Below are 21167 nucleotides of genomic sequence, written 5' to 3' on the forward strand. Positions count from 1 at the left end.
GACCTAGGAGAGGGCGCCTGCATGGCTCAGTGGGTTAAAGCCTCTGCCTTTGGCTCAGGTCATGATCCCAGGGTCCTGGGATGGAGCCCCGCATCGGGCTCTCTGCTCCGAGGACAGCCTGCTATCTCCTCTATCTCTGCCTGCCTCCCTGCCTACTTGTGATCTCTCTCTGTCAAATAAATAAATAAAATCTTAAAAAAAAAAAAAAAGACCTAGGAGAAGCAGGGTATAAGATAGGAAGCTGGTGAAAGCAGGAGCATCAGGAATGAGGAGGAAAAACTGAAAGGTAAGGTGGAGAACTGACAAAACCAAGATTACATGATTTGCCTCCCCTACCCCACATTTAATTTGGCCTGATTCCCTCAAATTGCTGCTTCATAAAAGGGTTAATTGGGCAAATAACTCATGTTAAATCTGAACTACTAGTCTAGGAAAACTCCAAATGCTGTCTTTAAAAGTAACACCCAGCTTATACCCTCTCAAAAATAAAACACTGTTTGTTATTTACAGATACATTTCAAATTAATATACTTATATTGTCTACCATTAGAAAGGATTTTAGGGGGCGCCTGGGTGGCTCAGTGGGTTAAGCATCTGCCTTGGGCTCGGGTCATGATCTTGGGGTCCTGGGATTGAGCCCTGCGTCTGGCTCCTTGCTCAGCAGCTCCCTGCTTCTTCTCCCTCTGCATTTCTCCCCATCTTGTACTCCCTCTCTCTCTCAAATAAATAAATAAAATCTTTTTTTAAAAAAATGATTTTAGGTGGTTTAGAATTGTTACCTTAACACTTGACACTTATTTAACACCAAATGAAATAAAACTTCCCAAATAGCCACTCCAACTAATATACACACATTTCATATTCATATAGTGATCCCTGTATTTCACACTCCCCATTAGGGAAAGGGCATTGTTACGTAATATCATGGACTGACTGTTCTGATTCTAATACTGTGTGTAATATTTAATTCTTACTATGTCAGAATCTCTTAGTCTGCTGGCTGATTGTTTTCAACTTTAGAGCCCTATATATATATATATATATTTAGAGCCCTAAATAATAGTTAATAGCCAAGTCTAAAACTAATGTTTTATACTTAAAAAGTTCATTACTATAACATACACAGTAGGTCAGACTTCCTAAAAGGATCAAGTGGTATGGGTAAACTGATAATGCTTAAGGAAGAATACTTTGTCCATTCATGAAAAGATTTCTGAGAGCTGCTAAGGGGGCACAGGCTGGAAAAAAAATATTCAAATTAATTGTAATCTGATTATGTCAATATCACTTCTAAAAACAAATAGATCTCAAGCCATGATTCAGGCAGCAAAAGCTAATAATAACTTATGTGGAACTACTATTTTTGCCCATATACATCTGGGTGGTTGAAGCAATCTGATTGTATGATTAGGCACAAGGCCAAAATGTAAAAATACTGTGCTCCAAAATAGTTGTGTGGGAAACCATTGGAAATGTTTCTCAGCCTCTGAGAGAGGTGAATCAGTACTTTTTTCCCCCTGATACTTGATGTTCACACTTCATTGGCAAACACACACACACACAAACAAACAAAAAAGCTTGTTTTCTAGCATTTTATACTAATAGCCATAATCATGATGGATAATATTACAGAACTCTAATATTCTGGGGATCTCATGATGTTTGACAGTTATATTTGCCCCCCTGATCTTTAAGACAGCTGGGAAACACAAAGGTAATGTCAAGATATTTCTAGACAAAATGTGGGCCATCTAAGTAGAAAGCTATTCATAAATAACAAATTTGTAGATACGTGGGACTTAAAAACCTGAGTGTCCCTGTTAAATGTTTCTCTTTGTATATGATAAGCCTCAACTTCTAAATTTCATAGATAGTCAAAATGTATAGCATGTACTCTTAGTTTCTTTTCTTCTTCATCTCTTCCTCCTTCCCCTCCACTTTCTTCTCTTCTTCCGTTGTTGTTGTTTCATCTGATTGCCAGTTTCAGTGCCCTAAGATTTAGGAGTCTGAAAAGAATTGTCCTTTGATAACTTTAGTGAGGTACTGCTTATGTAGCCCGACATACTAAAGATAGATGGAGATTTCAAATTCCTTTGGGGCTTCTGGAAATTTCTTCCTCTCTAACTGCAACTGGGGCCATCAGAATGCTGGATCAGAAAAGAGAAAAAAAAATGTGTATGAATGTAATTTTCATAGACCCAAGATTCTATGGTTATAAAAACCATGAACTGATTTCAGGGATGAAAACAGTAATAAGAATGCTATAGGTTTAGAGAATTCAAGTCTTTTCCATGCATATTTAGTCAATTAATTTATGACAAAAAGGCCAAGAATATAAAATGGTGAAAAGGATAACCTGTTTACTAAATGGTGCTAGGAAAACTGGACAGCCATATGCAAAAGAATGAAAGTGGATCTCTATCTTATATCCTATACAAAAATGAATTCAAAATGAATTAATGACTTGAACATAAGACAAACAAAAACCAGAAAACTCATAGAAGAAAACATAAGGAGTAAACTCCTTCTTATCAGTCTTGGCAGTGATTTTTTGGAATTTGACACCAAAAGAAAAGGAAACAAAAGAAAGAATAAAGAATTGGGACTACATCAAATTAAAAAGCTTCTGTACTGCAAAGGAAACATCAGCAAAATGAAGACAACCTATGGAATGGAAGAAAGTATTTATTTATAAATCATCTCTCTGATAAGAGGTTAATATCCAAAACATGTAAAGAACTCATACAACTGAATTTTTAAAATCCACAAATAAGCCAGTTTAAAAATAGGCAGAGGGCCTGAATAGACATTTTTCCACAGGAGACATACAAATGGCCAACATGTACATGAAAAGATGCTCAACATCACTAATAGTCAGGGAAATGCAAATCAAAACTACATTGAGATGTCAGCTCAATCAAGAGGTAACAAGTGTTGGCAAGAATGTGGAGAAAGGGAAACCATGTGCACTATTGGTGGGAATGTGAATTGGTGCAGCCACTATGGAAAACATCATAGAGGTTCCTCAAAAATTTAAAAATTGAACTACCACATGATCCAGCAATTCCACTACTGGGTATTTATCCACAGGAAAAAAAATCACTATCTCAAAGAGATATATACACCCTCAAGTTCATTGCAGTATTATTTGTAATAGCTAAGATATGGAAACAACTTCAGTGTCTACCAACATATAAATGGATAAAGAAATGTGAGAAGTAGGTGGAGGGGAAAATGGCAGCAGAGTAGGAGGACCCTAGGCTTGCTTCATCTCATGAATAAACCATATAACTATCAAATCATCCTAAATACCCCAGAAATTGATCTGAAAACTGGCAGAACAAACTCCACAACTAACGGTAGAAAAGAAACCACATCAAAGAAGGTAGGAAATGCTGAGCCACCATTTGGGAGAGAAGTGGATTATGGCTGTTGTGGTGGTGAGGAAGCCGCAGTTACAGAAAAGGAAGAGAGACAGACTGATACACAGGGGAGGACCAGGGGAAAACAAATCCCCACAGCAATTGGCCTGGAAAGTGAGAGGGCCTGAGTTCTGTGAATTCTTGAAACTAGTGGGACTCAAAGCCTAAAGTTTTAAAGGTCAGCATGTTTGTCTTTAGGGGAGCTTGGAAGACATTGGGGCTGCTCTTGGAGAGAAGGAAGGGCAAATAACCCATGGACATACAGTGTGGAAACAGAAATCCATAGAGTGCCTGGGGCACACAGTGTGGAGGTTATTTATTCATCTTGGAATGTGTTCCAGAAAAGCAGCATGCATGGGGAGACCCCTCTGGGAACAAAGGAACTCATAGGCAACATTTCCCTGTCCTGCACCCCAGAATCAACAGAGGGCCACCTGTGGAAACCAGTGCAGTGCTGACACTCATTACCTGACTTATTTACATTAAACCCTGCCCCTCCATGCTCAGTTGGAACTGCCTTTCCCAGTCACACTTACCTCAGTCCCAGTGTAGTGGGTCCCCTCCCCAGAAGACTGTCCCAAACCCTCACCAACAAAACATCTCCTGACCTGGGAGTTTTGTGAGGCCCCGGTTCTTGTGGCAACAGCAACAGGTTTCATTCCACAAGCAGACCAGAGAACACCTAGTTAAAACATGCCATATTTAGGCCAGGGACCAAACACTGCCCACAACAGATGAAGAGAGCATCTTTAGTTTTTTGGCCTAAGGGATAAAGCAGCCAGGGCACAGCACCAGAATATAGGCAGTACACATTGGAGACACTTAAGGGAAGCTTGGGAGTTCTGGAGAACAGAAAATACTTAACTGCAGGGCTCTACAGGACCTCTTCTTAAAGCCATTCCTTCCAGAACAGGAGACATAGCTGACTTTCCTAACACAGAGAAACAGGCACAGAGACTAAGACAAAATGAGAAGACAGAAGGATTTGTCCTGATTAAAAGAACAAGACAAGGCCATGGCCAGAAATCTAAGCGAAACAGATATAAGAAACATGCCTGATGGAGAGCTTAAAGCAATGATCATAAGGATACTCTCTGGACTTGAGAAGAGAGGAGAGAACATCAACGAAAGCATTAATACAGAGATAAGGAATAACATAGCAGAGATAAAGGCCTCAATAAATGAAATGAGAAACACACTTGATGGAATGAACAGCAGGCTGGAGGAAGCAGAGGGATGAATTAATGACCTACGAGAGAGAGTAATGCAAAATAATCATGCTGCACAAAAGACAGGAAAAAAGAATTTCACAAAATGAGAATAGACTTAGGGAACTCAGTGACCCCATCTAACATAATAATGTATATATTATAAGAGTCCCAGAAGAAGAGCAAGAAAAGGGGCAGAGAATGTATTTGAAGAAATAATAGCTGAAAACTTCCCAAATTTGGGGAAGGAATCATATGTAGATTAGGAGGCACAGAAAACCCTCAAGAAAATCAACAAAAGCACATCCACACTGAGCCATCTTATACTTAAAAAATGACAAAATATAGTGATAAGGGGAAAATATTGAAAGCACCCAGAGAAAAGAAGACAGTTATGTACAAAGGAAACCCTTTAAGTCTACCAGTGTATTTTTCAGCAGGAACTTTGCAACCCAGAAATGAGTGGCATGATAGATTCAAACTATGACAGGGAAAAATCTGTAGCCAAGAATACTCTATCCAGCAAAGTTAACATTCAAAATAGAAGGAGAGATAAAGAGTTTCCCTGACAAACAAAAACTAAAGGAGTCTGTGACCACTAAGCCCTGCAGGAAATATTAAAGAGGACACTTTGAGTGGAAAGGAATGACAAAAAGTCACAGTATAAAGTAGAAAACAAAAGCAGTAAAAATGAATATTTCTGTAACAAAATCCATCAAAGAACTCACAAAATAAAAGGATGTAAAATATGACACTATGTACCTAAATTGTGGGGAGGAGAGGAGTAAAGAATGGGTTCAAACTTAAAAGACCATCAACTTAATATAGACTGCAATATGCAGAAGATACTATATACAAACCAAATGGTAATGACAAAACAAAAACCACTAATAAATGTGCAAAGAATATAGAGAAAGAAATCCAAATATATCACTAAAGAAAGCCAGCAAACTATGAAAGAGAGAAAGACAAGAAAGGATAAGAGAAAATCTTCAGAAACAATCACAAACCCAGTAATCAAATGGCAATAAATGCTTATCTATCAATAATTACTTTGAATGTAAATGGACTAAATATTCTAATCAAAAGATATAGGGTGACAGAATAGGTAAAACAAACAAACAAAAAGCCCCCCAAAACCAACCAAGATCCATCTATATGCTGCCTACAAAAGACTCATTTTAGACCCAAAAAACCTGAAGATTGAAAGTGAGGGGATGAGATACACAAAAGTAAATTCAGAATGGATTAAAGACTAAAATGTGGGACCTGAAACCATAAAAATCCTAGAAGAGAGCACAGGCCATAACTTCTTTGACAGTGGCTATAGCAGCTTCTTTCTAGATGTCTCCTAAGGCTAGGGAAACAAAAGCAAAAATAAACTATTGGTATTACAGCAAAATAAAAAACTTCTTAAAAAAAAAAAAAACCTTCCACACAGTGAAGGAAACAATCAATAAAACTAAAAGACAACCTTCAGAATGGGAGAAGACATTTGCAAATGACATATTCAATAAAGGGTTAGTATCCAAAATATATAAAGGACTTGTAAAACCAAACACCCCAAAAATGAATAACCCAATTAAAAATGGGCAGAAGACATGAATAAACATTTCTCCAAAGAAGACATACAGATGGCTAACGGGCACATGAAAAGATGCTCATCATCACTTACCATAAGGGAAATGCAAATAACAACTACAATAAGATATCACCTCACACGTGTCAGAATGTCTAAACTCAACAGCACAAAAACCAACAGGTGTTGGTGAGAATGTGGAGGAAGGGGAACCCTCTTGCATTGTTGGTAGGAATGTGCAATCTGGTACAGCCACTCTGGAAAGCAATATGGAGGTTCCTCAAAAAGTTAAAAATAGGGTCACCTGGGTGGCTCAGTTGGTTAAGCATCTGACTCTTGATTTCAGCTCAGGTCATGATCTCAAGGTTGTAAGATTGAGCCCCATACCCAGCTCTGTGAGGGGTGTGGAGCCTGCTTAATTTTCTCTCTCTTCCTCTTCCTCTGCCTGCCACTGCCTTAAAAACAGTTCAGAATGGAACTACTCTATGACCCAGCAATTGCTCTACTAAGTATTTACCCAAAGAGTACAAAACACTAATTCAAAGGGATACATGCACCCCTCTGCTTACAGCAGCATTATTTACAATAGCCAAGATATAGAAGCAACCCAAGTGTCCGCTGACAGATGAATGGATAAAGATTTGGTGTATATATATATACAATGGAATATTTACTCAGCCATAAAAAAGAATGAAATCTTGCCATTGACAGTGACATGGATGGAGCTAGAAAGCTTTATGCTAATTGAAATAATTCAGAGAAAGAGAAGTATCATATGACTTCACTCATATGTGGAATTTTAGGAACAAAACAAACAAGTGAAGGGGGGCAGTGAGAGAGAGGAAGTCAAACCAAGAAACAGGCTCTTAACCATAGAGTTACCATCAGTAACCAAACTGATGGTTACCAGAGGATGGGTGAAATAGGTGATGGGGATTAAGGAGTGCACTTGTTGTGATGAGCACCAGGTGACTAAAATAAAAGCTTTAAAAAAGAGCAAGAGAGATTTGCCACAGAAGGCATTGAGGCAGAAATTGGACTGATGCACCAGAAGCCAAGGAATGCCAGTAACCACCAGAAGCTGAAAGGTATAAGGAACATATTCTCCTCCAGACGTTCCAGAGGAGCCTGGCCCCTGCTGACACCTTGATTTTGATCCAGTGAAATTGATTCCAGACTTTTGGCTTTCAGAACTGTGAAAGAACAGACACTGGTTTGTATGCATTTTTAAACATTTTGTGTACAAATTGTTACGTGGGTATTTGTTTCATTTCTACTGAGTTTATATTTGAATTGGAATTACTGGTCACGTGGTAAGTGTAGAAACTGCTGGACTGTTTTGCAGTTGATTTCAGACTTCTGGCCTCTAGAACTATGAAATAAAATAATAAATTTCTGTTGTTTTAAACCACCAAAAAATAGAAAGCTTTCCAAAAAAAAAAAAAAAGGAAAAAAATGTGAGAAGTAGAATATTATTCAGTCATAATAAGAAAGAAGGAAACCCTGCCATTTGTGACAACATGGATAAACCTTGAGGGCATTATGCTAAACAAAATAAATGAGACAGAAATATATATAGAGAGAATATACTTACAAAACTATAGAAATAAAGAACAGATTGGTGGTTGCCAGAGTTGGGGGATCTAAGTGTGAAGGAAGAGGAAAGGTACAAACCTCCAGTTACAAGAGAAGTAAGTCCTGGAGAAGTAATTTACAGTGTAGTGTCTGTAGGTAGCAATACTTTATTGGGTATTTTGAAAGTGTGCATATAGAGTGTTCTTTTGTGCAGCAATTGATAAGCAGAACAAGGCACTACCCCAGACTGGGAATAGTCACTGCATCTCGTACCACTACGATCACATGGGCTAGCGTGAGCGGTATGACCAAACCTCTGCCATCGCTGGCCCTGGAGGAAGGAAGGATGGCGAGTCCATGACCCCTGATTCCAAAGGCCACCACCTTCCTAATGGACCTCTAAATATGCTATGTCTTCTTTGCAAAGCCATGTTCTCTCTGCAATGGAAACTGGTACAGTATTGGGCTTTTTAAGCTTCTAGAGTGAGAACTGCCCTCTATCTCCAGGTGGAGGATTCCTCAAGCACAAGAAGGGGGTTTAGGTAGTGGCAGAAGACCACCACAGCATGCGCTGCTAACCAGAGTGGAGATGGGCAGATTGAGCTGGACTCTGCCGGACTCTGCCAAGAGCACAGACTCTGTGCCGCTGAAGAGTGGTGAGAAGGAATCAGGGTCGGAAAGGAGGTGCTGTGCTCTACTGAAGGCATGCCTTTAGGGTTGTTACACCACACAATTTCATTTGAATCCTGGGACTTGTAGTTAGTATTGAATTTCCTTGTTTTGCTGATTTCCTAAATCCCGTCATTACTGTGACCAAAGTCCTCCAGTGGTATCCCATCTCAAATTAGAATCACAGATCTTTAAGTTGCCATCCAGGGCCTGGGAAATTTGCCTCTTCCTCCCTGTCTTAAGTCCTGGGGCTCCCTGTCACTAGCCCACACTGGATCCTTGCTGCTCCTGGAACACACTGAGCGCTCTTCTCTCTCGGCATTTTGTACTCATTCCTGCCCCTACCTAGAATTTCCTTGTTCAGATACCCACTTTGGCTTGCTCTCTCTAAATTTCCTCAGGGTTTTTCTTCAATATTACCCTATTATTGAGGCCTTCGCATAAAGACCGCTACATACAGACTAGGGCCCTGTCCTCACCAACCACACTTCATTTTCTCTTTAACCTGCATTGTTGTTTTTGCCTTAGCAAAAATAAATAAATGTCATACGATATTTTTGCCTTGTTCACTGTTGCACTTCTAACACCTAGAATAGTTCCTAGCATATACATTAGCAGGCATTTAATAACACTTGTTAAGTGAATGATTATTGTTCTCATGATCATCACCATTATTCTGTGGTATCGTATTTGATTTAGGTATATTGATATATATTCTTTATATTGATTTAAAAGAACATGAATAGAGGAGAATGGAGAACAGTAGAGCCCACAAACAGGCCAGGGTGTCCTTGATCACCTGGCTGTGGTAGTGTTTGTGTATGACCCCGTGAGTTGATAACTTGGCTGGTAAGTTATAGGTGTCTTGCATCTGTTAACTTGCTGGTAAGGATAGGTGTCCAGTTAATTGCTTTAGACACATGAGCATGAATTTTTCAAGATTTTCATATTGCCTTGAGATGGCAAATGCACAGATTTATTGAACTGACAGGCTAAAAGTACCATGTGCATTGACATGAAGATACAAAGAACTCAGCTGTGTTGGCAGTATTTATCTTACCCAAACCTCAGACATGTATCAGCCATCCCTAATCGAGTAAGAAAATTCCCGGAGGCACGACAAATGGAAATGAAAATTGGATTCGTGGGTAAATACTTTAATGAATCTGCGATGGTCTGGTTTAAACAAACTCTAGACAGTCTAATTTATTGGGATGCTTTTATCAAGTGAGTGTAAAGGGAACATCACAGCAGATAGGGCCGGTAGTTCTTTGGGCTACAGAACTTGTATTTCTATTCGAAACCACACCATAATGATTAGTCATTCATGATAGAAATCAATGATTCTACTTTTCTGACAGGATTTGTTCACTGTTCCCAGGAACTGCCTTCTCTCTTCTCTCAAGAGGGCATTTAGGACTTGAAGCTCTTTCTCTTGGCTTGTTTATTGTGTACTGTTCATTTGCAGAGTGGCTGCAGTATCCTGTGCCAGTTTGGCATCGTGAGGAGGGTTCATGCTCACATTCTCCCAAGAATCCGTGCTAGCTCTCCGGTGACTTTGAATTCCCTTCCAAACGTTGGTTGTGGCTGGAGAGGCCAAGAACTTTTTCTAATCAGTGCTAGTTTCTATGGCTATAAAAGGCCCCTGAAAGAGTGACAGAAAATAAGGGCAGATTGTTCTCAATTTCTGAATTCATTGATATAAAGTGTTAAAAAAAATCCACCCTCTTAATCCATTCTCAAGTTGATTATTCTCTTTCTCTCTCTCTCTCTCTCTCCCCCCCTCCCTCTTTCTCTTTCTCTCCCTCTTTTCTGCCCTTGAGATTATGGCAGATACCACTGGTTGTCACCCAACTTCATCTGTATTGTCTTCCTTTTTACTAGAGCCCCGATTTTGCTCAACCCTCTTAATAGTTGAGGATTTCAGGGGGAGGTTGGCCCTATCAACAGGGTATGTGTTTTGGTTGCTATAAGCTGGTGACTGATTTAAGGATGGGCATTTCAATTCCGTGCCAGAAATGAGATGTGACAGGAAGTCTGCTGGGTGCACTGATGAGATAGATTTTCCTTCCTTAAAACAAAGCAAACTAACAGGAATAAGAAGAAGTAGGCTTTTTAATTTTCTGTTTCCAAATGGCAAGTACGAACAGACCATACCTGCAGTTGCTTTTGCTACTTGGATAATCATGAGGGAACCTAGTTGAAAGACTGAGGAGAAAATGGGATTGTTGAAGCCTGGAGAAATCTTAGTACTCAATTATGCTGATGATTTAGTCAATCTGGGAAACTCTCCAGCGTTCTTGTTATGTGAGATTTAAAAAAAAAAAAAAATCCTAACGTTTAAATCATTTGGAGTCGGATTTTCTCCTAGGGCAGCCAAAAGCGTCCTAATGGAGCCATTTCACTTCTGGTTGTTTGCTCAACATGTCTTTAGAATTATCCTCTCTTAGTTGGTTTGGGGCCTTTTGAACAACAATAAAACTTCCTAGGAGTTAATTAGTTAAGATACTAAATGTGATGGGTTTCTATTTTCAACAGAAGACAAAGTATTGATTCTATTTTTTTTTAAAGATTTTTTAATTTATTTATCAGATAGAGATCACAAGTAGGCAGAGAGGGAAGGGGAAGCAGGCTCCCCGCTGAGCAGAGAGCCCGATGCAGGGCTCGATCCCGGGACCCAAGGATCATGAACTGAGCCGAAGGCAGAGGCTTTAACTCACTGAGCCACCCAGGCGCCCCTTGATTCTATTTTTAAGTGTTAGAAAAATCAGTGTTATTTGTATTTTATTTTCAATATACAAGAATGCCTTGCATATTCTCATATCATAGCAGGCTCTTAAAGTTCTGCTGTGTGAGGGAGTCTTTCTTATTGGTGGGAGAGATTGCATTATGTGAATGGAGATTGGTTCTTGAATGCCCGAGAAAAGATTTATGCTCAAATAAAGCAGCCAAAAGGAAGGTAGCAAGAACAAAGCAGTTTATTAAGGACAGTACACTCTCAGGAGGAGAAGCAGACAGGCCCAGAGGCAGCAACTGCCCTGAGGTTACAGGGGTCTTTTCTTTTTATGTGAGCCGAATCTTGGGTCATGGACAGGGGTGGTCTCTAATGGAGGCTGCTTCTAATCATTTGGAAGACTGTTCCCAAAGGACGGACCCTGCAAGTTTTGTACTGGAACTGTCATGGCAGCCTTTCCCCAGGGGAGTGGGAGCTCAAATCACAATACAAATGCATTATAATGAGTCTAGGGGTTACCCTGGGGGTAGAGGTAGAGGAGGCAGAAGAGAGGATATGCTCTGTACCTGTGCCTCTTGGTCTCTTAGCCCCCAGGGTCTTGGAAGCCACAAAGTCAGGATATTGTGCCTCAGGGCTTCTAATGTCTCACTTGCTTATCACTGCTTTTGCCCAAGCTCATGTCTAACTAACTGCCTGCTTTATCAGTCCAAGGACAAGAAGATATTTAATAATTCCAAATGTACTGAGAGAAAACATTTGTCATATTGCATGTTTATATACTCATCTATGTGAATTTTGAGGTACTAAAAAGACTTTAAAAAATCACATTAATAATTACAATGGTTTCAAATGTTCCATTTTCTTTATGTTCTCCCCGCTATTTCTGCTAATGGCACTATAATTCTCTTAGTCATCCAGGCTTAAAATCTCCAATTTATTTTTGGCTCCTCCTACTCTCTTACTCCAGAAACAATCTGTTGTCAAGCCCTCAATAATGTCATTTTAGAAATACTCTTACATCCCTTCCATTTGCTCTACTCTCACTGCCACTAACTTAGTTCATCAAGAGTCTTCTGAACTGTTTGCAGAGAGTTTCCATGTTCTCTCCAGTCTTCTTTCTTTTTTCTTAAATTTTATTTATTTATTTAGAGAGAAAGTGGGCGAACAGGGGGAAGGGTAGAGAGAGAAGGAGAGAGAGAATCTCCAGAAGACTCCACACTCAATGCAGAGACTGATGTGGGGCTCGATCCCACCACCCTGAGATCATGACCTGAGCCAAAATCCAAAGCCAGAGGCTCAACCGACTGGGCCACCCAGGTGTCCCTCCATTCTTCTTTCGAAAGCAGAGATCTGTCATGCTTACTTTCTCCTAGTGTGTCCACATTGCTCAAGGATAAAGCCTGATCTCTACATGCTGGCATACATGGTCCAGATAGCAACTCCATCTGACTGACCTCTCAACATTCCTTGTCACCATTGTCCTCTTCACATTCTATGTTCTAGTCCAAGACAAGGTCCTTTATTGTCCTTTATTGACTTGACCCCTCATCTCACATTGAGTTTCTTATCTTCATCTGTTCAAATCCTAACTGCCAGTCACAGGTTATCTGAAATTACCTTTTTCTTTACAAAGATCTCTTGATTTCTCCCAGTCAAAACTATTGTGCTCTTCATCCCTTGGATTTCACTGGGATTTTATCTCTCTATTAATGAAGGGATTTATTACTTTTTAACCATCTATTATAATTATCTACTATCTTATGTCCTTTTTAAAAAAGGTGAAGTTCTTGAGGACAGGAACAAGATCTTGTTCATTTTTGTGTTCATCTTGGAGACTGGTATTTCCTTGATTGTAACAAATACCCAATAAATAGAGTTGAATTGCTAAAGAGTGACCAGCTTTTTGTTCAATCCTTTTCTTATCACCATCTGATCAATGAAAATGTAATAAAACTTTGGAAAAAAGGGAAATTATTTGGTTCAGATGGTCAGTAATGGACCACCTGAGGGAGAATTCTTTAAGAGCAATGAATTCAGAATTATATTAACTACAAAGAGGATAGATAACTTAGTTTTCCATTTCAGAAATATTCCTAATCTGGAAGAGAGTTTGAATAACAAATATGCTTCAGCATTATTCTCCAAATTTGTAATAGTTTTTGATCTTTCATCTGAAGATTATTATTTGAATTTTACAAAAAGATGGTTGTTTTGTTTTACTGGAAAACACCACTTTTCAATGAGTCAAGAGTCATATGCATCAATATCAAGATGAAGGATACTTTTATTAAAAAAAAAAAAAAGCCTAGTTCTTCCCGAGGCAGACTTTCCTGCTTATCAAGTTTAGTGTACTGCATTTCACTTGTAAGTACCGTGATGAGATGCATAATTACCTCGTTAAAAATTAACACAAAGGAGATTCTATTGAACTTCTGGAATCTCTAATCTGCTGGCCTGCAGAAAGACAATGCAATACATACCCATGCGTGGGGGAATTATGTGTAATATTTAGGATTACTCTCCACATTTTCTCACCCTTAATTTTTTCTTGCTGTTTAGCTTAAATTTAATACACAGTGTAAAACAGAAGTTGACCTAGATGTTATTAGCTCAGAGAAACTGTATGGTAAATGCGCCCCATTCATTTCCAATATTGCTTATTGGCTAAGAAGATAATGTAACCCAGTTCCACAGTAGAATTTGTTCTGACTCAGTTAGTTAAAGGACAGATTACAAAGTAACCACTTGATAATTGGTAAAATTGAATTCCTTAGTACTTGGCAAGAACAATTAAGATTTTATTTGTACAATAGTCTCATAAAAGTAAAAAACACCTGGGCCCACCTTCAATCCATAGCTGGATCTGACAGTTCCTTCACCAAGTGGTGATAAAGAGGTCAAATGGAGCTCAGAGAAACACAGCAAATAAGGAGAGAGAAGTGACTTACAAAGAGGGTTCAAAAGGATTTTTACTCTGCCGTTAAATAATACCTAGGGTCCAGCCTCTCATGACTCTGCAAATGCCAGAAAAGAGGATTTACAGTGAGACTGGGCAGAGCAAGGTTACATAAGAAGGCAGCAGCTGAGCCACCCTGCAAGATGCCAGGTCAGTGGAGCACTCCGGGATCCCAGAACCTTCTCACATTCATGCAACAGCCATTATGGAAGTAGGCCATTCAGGGGAGCATGAAGAGTGGCCGCAAATGGACTCTAAGAGACAAGTTTGGAATCTGGCTTTGAATTCCGCCTTTGCCACTGCCTCTAGAATGTTATTAAACTTCAGGATGGAGGGTAGTATTAGAAGCAGGACAAAGAACTGGCTTATTTGGTTATGAGTGTGTTCTGTCTGGGTGGGGCATCAGAGAGGATAGGAGAGGGGATAGGTAGATTTTCATGGTTGCAGCTATCAGTCTTTCTGTTGCAAGATCACACGTGTACTGAACTGTGACGTGATTCTGCCATTCTAAGACCTATCCTTTTGATGATCTGTATTTACTGTTTCTGAGAATGACCAGAATGGCTCACATCATTGTTGACACTTCTTTTTCCTCCTTGCTTGCCTCTGGTGGCCAGTAGGATGCTGGTGCTGGGTTGTATGTACACGTGTGTATGCACGTGAACACATGCGCAGGGGTCATGGGGAAAGTGGGGCACATTGGTACATAAGCAGTTTATCACTTAAGGAAGCAGTTCAGGGCCTAATAGCCCAAGGCCTCTAAGACAAGTTTGCTCAGTGTCCCAGAGAACAAGGATGAACAATGATGATAATATTCTGAAGGCGGTAACTTGTTCAGGGTGTGGGTCAGTGGAAGGTAGGCTTAGGAAGGGGAGAATGAGAATGAGTTTGTGAAGTCCGGGGATCAGAACAGTAAGGCAGAGTCAGGCGAGCGGAGATAAATTGAGCCTAATCAGTTATGAAGTTTGGAAAGAGGTGGAATTAAGGAAATATGCAGCTTATCTTTCAAAGGCCTTTGTAAAATATGGAGGAAAAGTTAACCCCCTGAAGGTAATTCATGTTTGGACATTTTTGTGTCTCAGTGAAGACATTTGGTGACCAAGAATGGGTGGAGGGGCCAGAGATAATTAAGGTGGAAATGTGAGTAAATACCAGTATGTCTTGGAGTGTATTCAGAAGTTGCCTGTGTAAATTTGAGTACCAGGTTACTGAGAAGCAACTGGCTAATTTCAAGACAGGAGGAAAACAAAAGTGTTCATTACTCACAGGGGCTGAGGCCAGGCTGGGTAACTGGTCCAACCTGGCATATAAAAAGACCAAGAAGCAGGGGCATAAAAAGATAAGGGGAAACTGGGTTTCTTTGGGAAAAGAGGAGGAGGGAGGAAAATAGTGGTGAGTCCTCGAGAAAATGAAGCAGCAGCAAGCTGCAGAAGGCCTCTGTCTCCCAACGAGTGGTCAACAGTGGATCTTCACATAGACACTGGCTTTCGTGTAAGCGAAATGCATGCGGGCAACACCAGGATGTTCAGGCTCCCGATTTCAGAGTCAATATATGTATCAGTTGGTATATTATGCCAGTTGTGTCTCTCTCTGCTGTCTTCTTGATCTTGAAATAATCCCCTCACCTAATGTACCCGATTTTTTTGCTCCTACAATGAGGTCCATGCGCAGCGCTGCCCTGTTTGTGTCTTGAGAGCAAATAGGGGAAGACAAAACACCTTACCATTTAGGAAAGGAAAATTTAAACTTGTCAGCTGTTTGGGGATTATTTTTCTGTCAGAGCTAGTCTGCGCCTGGGTAGAGATCTTTTTTTTTTTTTTTTAAAGATTTTCCTTTATTTGTCAGAGAGAGAGTACACACAAGCAGGCAGAGAGAGAGAGGCAGGCAGAGAGAGAGGAGGAAGCAGGCTCCCTGCTGAGCAAGGAGCCCGATGCGGGACTCCATCCCAGGACCCCAGGATCATGACCTGAGCAGAAGGTAGCAGCTTAGCCAACTGAGCCACCCAAGCGTCCCATGCCTAGGTAAAGATTTAAGGAGGAGGTAGCACGACCTCCAGGAACTGGATTCTCTAGAATTTTCTTTTGTTTCGTTTGGGGTTTTTTTGTTTGTTTGTTTGTTTGTTTTTGAGGGAAAAGAAACCTAGAACAAAATGAGGGCAATCTGTACAGGCAATGTATTAACCTTTTGGGTTGCATGGACCATCCTGGCCAATCTCTGCACTGCAGAAAGGACAGGGTTTGATTCTGCTCCATCTTCCAGTGACTATAAAGTTCTTGCAGAGAACATGACATGTGATGACATAGAAGTAATTTCAATGTCACAATTCATTTCTCTTGGATTTGCTGCAGATTTTTAATTGGAGAAAATCGTCTTACCATGACACCACTGGAGAGGACCAAAGACTTTTAAGCAGCCCTTTTAAATAGTAGGTTAAAGTGTGAAAGAAGAGAACACGGGAAGAAATTTACAGCTTTAAGCTATATGCTGTTCACAAAAAAAGAAATCTACCCAGAAAAACCATCCTGAGATCATGGAAGTCTGTACAAGTATGGTTTTAGGTTCAAAGAGATTCTTTAAAATGTACTTTTTACCCTTCATTGGCTCCTGTAAATGAGGACATTTAATCCGATCCTAATAAATCTTAATTAGCTAGAAGACATAGGAGTTTTTATTTAATTAACACTTACTAAAGGCCAGTAATCCTTAAGGTTCTGCAGGAAGCATTGTGACAATATGGCAATTTGGGTGTGATTCCTGTTTGGAGAGAGCTCACAGGCTGAAGACTTTAGTATGGTCTTGGGAAAATTACTTTTTTGTTTTTTTAGAATGCAGGATCATCTATTAAGCTAATTTGCCTATAAGATCGAGGAAGGGTATTATGGAGGGAGGATCAAAGAAAAATCTTAAGTATTTTTACCCTGCTTTATCTAACTACTCTGACAAAAAAAAAAAAAAGACAGGAAATGTTACAACATCCCACTGTTGATAAATGACTAGAAACAACTCTGTAAGACTGTGAAATCCAGCATGTGCAGAGAAAACAGAGCAAAACTTAGGTAGAACAGGATAAAATTGAGCATTATAGTTATAGTGTGGTGTGCAAATTTTGTGTTTAATCTTGGGGTTTGAGTGGAAAATACAGAATAGTAGTGTTACTGATCTGGCAATTGTAAAGAACATTTTTTAACGTGATTGAAATAAAACATCCTAATTAATATATCACATTCAAAACAAACAAGTATTTCAAAGATGGTTCAATGTTGCTACTCAGCTGAAAGTCTGCCACTTTCACTGGTAATAATTTCTTAGAAATGATTTACTCGATTTTTTATAACAGGACACTGCTGATCAGCTTAGAACAAAATGCTTTAAGCACTGAGGTTCGTGTCATTGAGGAGGGAAAAAGGATTAAAACTGAAGAGATTTTGGCCATTCCTACTGGTGTAGGGAGTTATCTCAGTGTGGTTTTGATCTGAATCTCCCTGATGGCTAGGGATGATGAACATTTTTTCATGTGTCTGTTAGCATTTGTATGTCTTCTTTGGAGAAGTGTCTGTTCATGTCTTCTGCCCATTTTTTTTATATGATTATCAGTTAGAATGGCCAAAATTAACAAGACAGTAAACAACATGTGTTGGAGAGGATGAGGAGGAAGGTGAACCATCTTACTCTGTTGGTGGGAAGGCAAGTTTTGTGCAGCCACTTTAGAAAACAGTGTGGAGATTCCTTAAGAAATTAAACAGAGAGCTACCCTATGACCCTGCAATTGCATTACTGGGTATTTACCCCAAAGATACAGATGTGAAAAGAAGGGCCATCTGTACCCAGTGTTTATAGCAGCAATGGCCACAATCACCAAACTGTGGAAAGAACCAAGATGCCCTTCAGTGGACGAATGGATAAAGAAGATATGGTCCATATATATAATGGAGAATTACGCCTCCATCAGAAAGGATGAATACCCAATTTTTGTATCAACATGGACAGGACAGGAAGAGATTATGCTCAGTGAAATAACTCAAGCAGAGAGAGTCAATTATATGGTTTGGCTTATTTGTGGAGCGTAAGGAATAACACGGAGGACATGGGGAAATGGAGAGAAGTGAATTGGGGGAAATTGGAGAGGGCGACGAACCATGAGAGACTGTGGACTCCGAGAAACAAACTGAGGTTTTTATAGGGGAGGGGAGTGGGAGGTTGGGTGACCTGGTGGTGGGTATTAAGGAGGACATGTATTGCATGGAGCACTGGGTGTGGTGCATAAACAATGAATTCTGGAACACTGAAAAGAAATTTAAAAAAATAAATTAAAAATTTTTAAAAAACTGAAGATTTTTTTTGGACTAGATATTAGATGAGTATAATTTTCCATGATTTCAATGACTGATTTGTATTAAGCTAGTGCATATACTGTTTGCCATATTTTAAAAATTCACTGATCATCTGGGCATGGCTTGTCCTGGGGAATAGTATAAAATTTTTATATTTCTCATACTTATTTTTTTATTTTTAGTTTTCTTGTACTTCCCTTGGGCAACTCCTCTCATATTTCTGTGAGGTCAGCATTCAGCTCTTTGGCTGCTCTGGACCTCTGTCTAGGTCTGTCCTTCTGAAAGTCTCCTTGGAATCAACATTTTTATCCTCTATCCTTTAAACACTTCTCACCCACAGGTGCTGAAATCTCAGCTGGTTCTTAGGTAGAGTCATAGGATTAAACCAGTTCCTTCTCTGTATTCATGATGCCTGACAGAGGCTAAAAGTGATTACATGCCTAGGCTATTTGTGTAATAAGAGAAAACGTTACTCTGAAGGAATGAATTTTTCGCGATGCCATTTCAGTGGCTTTGAATGAGGATCTTTTAGGACTCAAGTGATCCTGCTTAGGAATCTGCCTCCTGCACATTTCCTCAGGCTGGGTAGGTAGATGACCTTTTTCCTCAACAGTGTGGCCAGTTGTCTTGATTTCAATACTTGAATGGTAACTGTCATTACTAGGGTTTTACTGAGGCCCTTGATGTTTATGGCAACATCAGAATCCATATCTCATTATGGCCTAGGTGCTGGGCTTTGAAATTCTACGTCCTGTCTTACCTAACAGAGACGAATACAAAGCTATCAAGACCACCAGTATCACAGAGGTGGTTTGAATCTTCACTCATGATTTCTACCATCCTTAGTTTTAGAATTTCTGGAGTACTAGACATTTTAGATACTGGAGTGACTACTTTTTCTTCCCTTGAGACTTGCAAAGACATGTAAAAATCATGCCTTTGTTCTGTGTTTGCTATCTTTTGGCTACAGGAACAGCTTAGGGTATGAATGGGATGTCCAAGAGTTCCCCCACCAATACAATGTGACCTATTGCTACTCAGACCCCTACTTCTCAAGAGTTTTCTAGAATTTCAATATATGTGGCTGTCCCTCCTTTGTGTTTCAGAAATCAACTCTCTGTCTTCACCGTGTGAATCCTTCAAAAGGGACAGGAAACCAGATATCAAGAGACTGATAAATTTAAACGTATTTCTATGGAAAAACACACTTACTGCAGTTGGTTCCCCAGGCACATTTTAGTTATCTAATTGAGTTTACTGATTTACAGTAAATGTGTTCTGGGGTGGGATGGGGTAGATGTAGTTGTAAGAGAGCCACACAGGGGATCCTTGTGGTAATGGAATGGTTCCATATCTTGATTATGATGGTAGATACACAAAATAGATGTGTGCATGTAAACCTGGGAAAATCTGATAAAGACTGGTAATTGTGTCAGTTGATATCCTGATCGTGATAGTGTACTGTAGTTTTGTGAAATGTTACCATTGTGGGGCCCTGGTAAAGGGTACATGCGATCTCTCCATATTGATTCTTACAACTGCAAGTGAATCTACAATTATCTCAAAACAAAGTCTAATTAAAATGTGTTTGCTGTTCTAGCGTCAAGAGTATTTAGGAAGATAAAATTCATACGTGCAACACAGAAGCAAACACACATGTTCACAAACAGTAGCAAGGTTCATCCTGCCATTGTAGGTACATATACATTTTTGCTACCAGTTGGAGACAATTTTGTATTTAGGTAAAGGATTGAATCTAAATTTGGTGTCATAAGGCATAGCTATCTTCTTTAGATCTCATACAAAGAAGACAATCATGACTATCTTATAATTTTCCTATCCTGGTGAATGTACATGTTTAATAAAGAAGAAAAATAATTGAAAGTTCATAATTCTATATTTGTATTGATTTTTATATTGAAGTGTTAAAAAAATTATAAGGATAATGTTTAAAAAGGCAATCCAAATCCATATGTAAGGACTTAGAGGAAATAAGCTGCATGCTTTATGTTTTCCTACATTGTATTGTTTTACACTGTTCATGCTGTCTTGGTCCATTCAGGCTACTAGACAAAAATACCTTAGACTGGGTGGCATAAACAACAAGGGTTTGTTTTTGTTTTGTTTTGTTTTTTATGCCCTGGAAGCTGGAAGTCCAAGATCAAGGCAGTGGAAGATTCAGTGTCTGGTGGGAGCCTGCTTCCTGGTTCATAGACATTGACCTCTTGCTGTGTCCTCATATGGCAGAAGAGGTGAGGGAGTTGTGTGGGGTCTTTTTTAATAAGGGCACTAATCCCATTGATGAGGGCTTCATCTTTCATGACCTAATCCCCTACCAAAGGCCCTACCTCCAAATAACATCACATTGGGGATTAGGATTTCAACATAGAATTTTAGGTGGACACGAATGTTTGGTCTGTATGTAAGCATAGCATAATAATGTCTTATTCTTGTGTTACAGCAGAAAGCCTTCCATTTTTAGCTTCAGATAGAGCATTTATAGATCATCTAGCTGTTCTGCTTTTTTAATCATACAGTAAAGGTTTCTTGACTCAAAATAATTGGGAGTAAGATATTTGATTACTGAGAATTAGTGAGCTTGTTTGAAACACAGCAATTTCCAATTTCAAAGGACTCACAGAATGTACAATATATTTAACCCAATCACATAAAACTCATTGTGGAATGAAAGG

General features: G+C 39.4%; 1 long non-coding RNA gene across 1 annotated transcript in view; it reads right to left on the bottom strand.

Annotated features, from left to right (window-relative positions):
• Positions 1-14101, bottom strand: part of LOC116866539 — a 79174-nt gene extending 65073 nt beyond the window's left edge. Inside the window, exon 1 of the long non-coding RNA XR_004382419.1 lies at positions 14032-14101. This is a non-coding gene — a long non-coding RNA (uncharacterized LOC116866539). The remainder of the gene's footprint in view (positions 1-14031) is intronic.
• Between the last annotated feature and the right edge of the window lie 7066 nt (positions 14102-21167).

The sequence above is a fragment of the Lontra canadensis genome, unplaced genomic scaffold (genome assembly GCF_010015895.1).
Source record: "Lontra canadensis isolate GAN:19392208 unplaced genomic scaffold, GSC_riverotter_1.0 scaffold10, whole genome shotgun sequence".
Lineage (NCBI taxonomy): Eukaryota > Metazoa > Chordata > Mammalia > Carnivora > Mustelidae > Lontra > Lontra canadensis.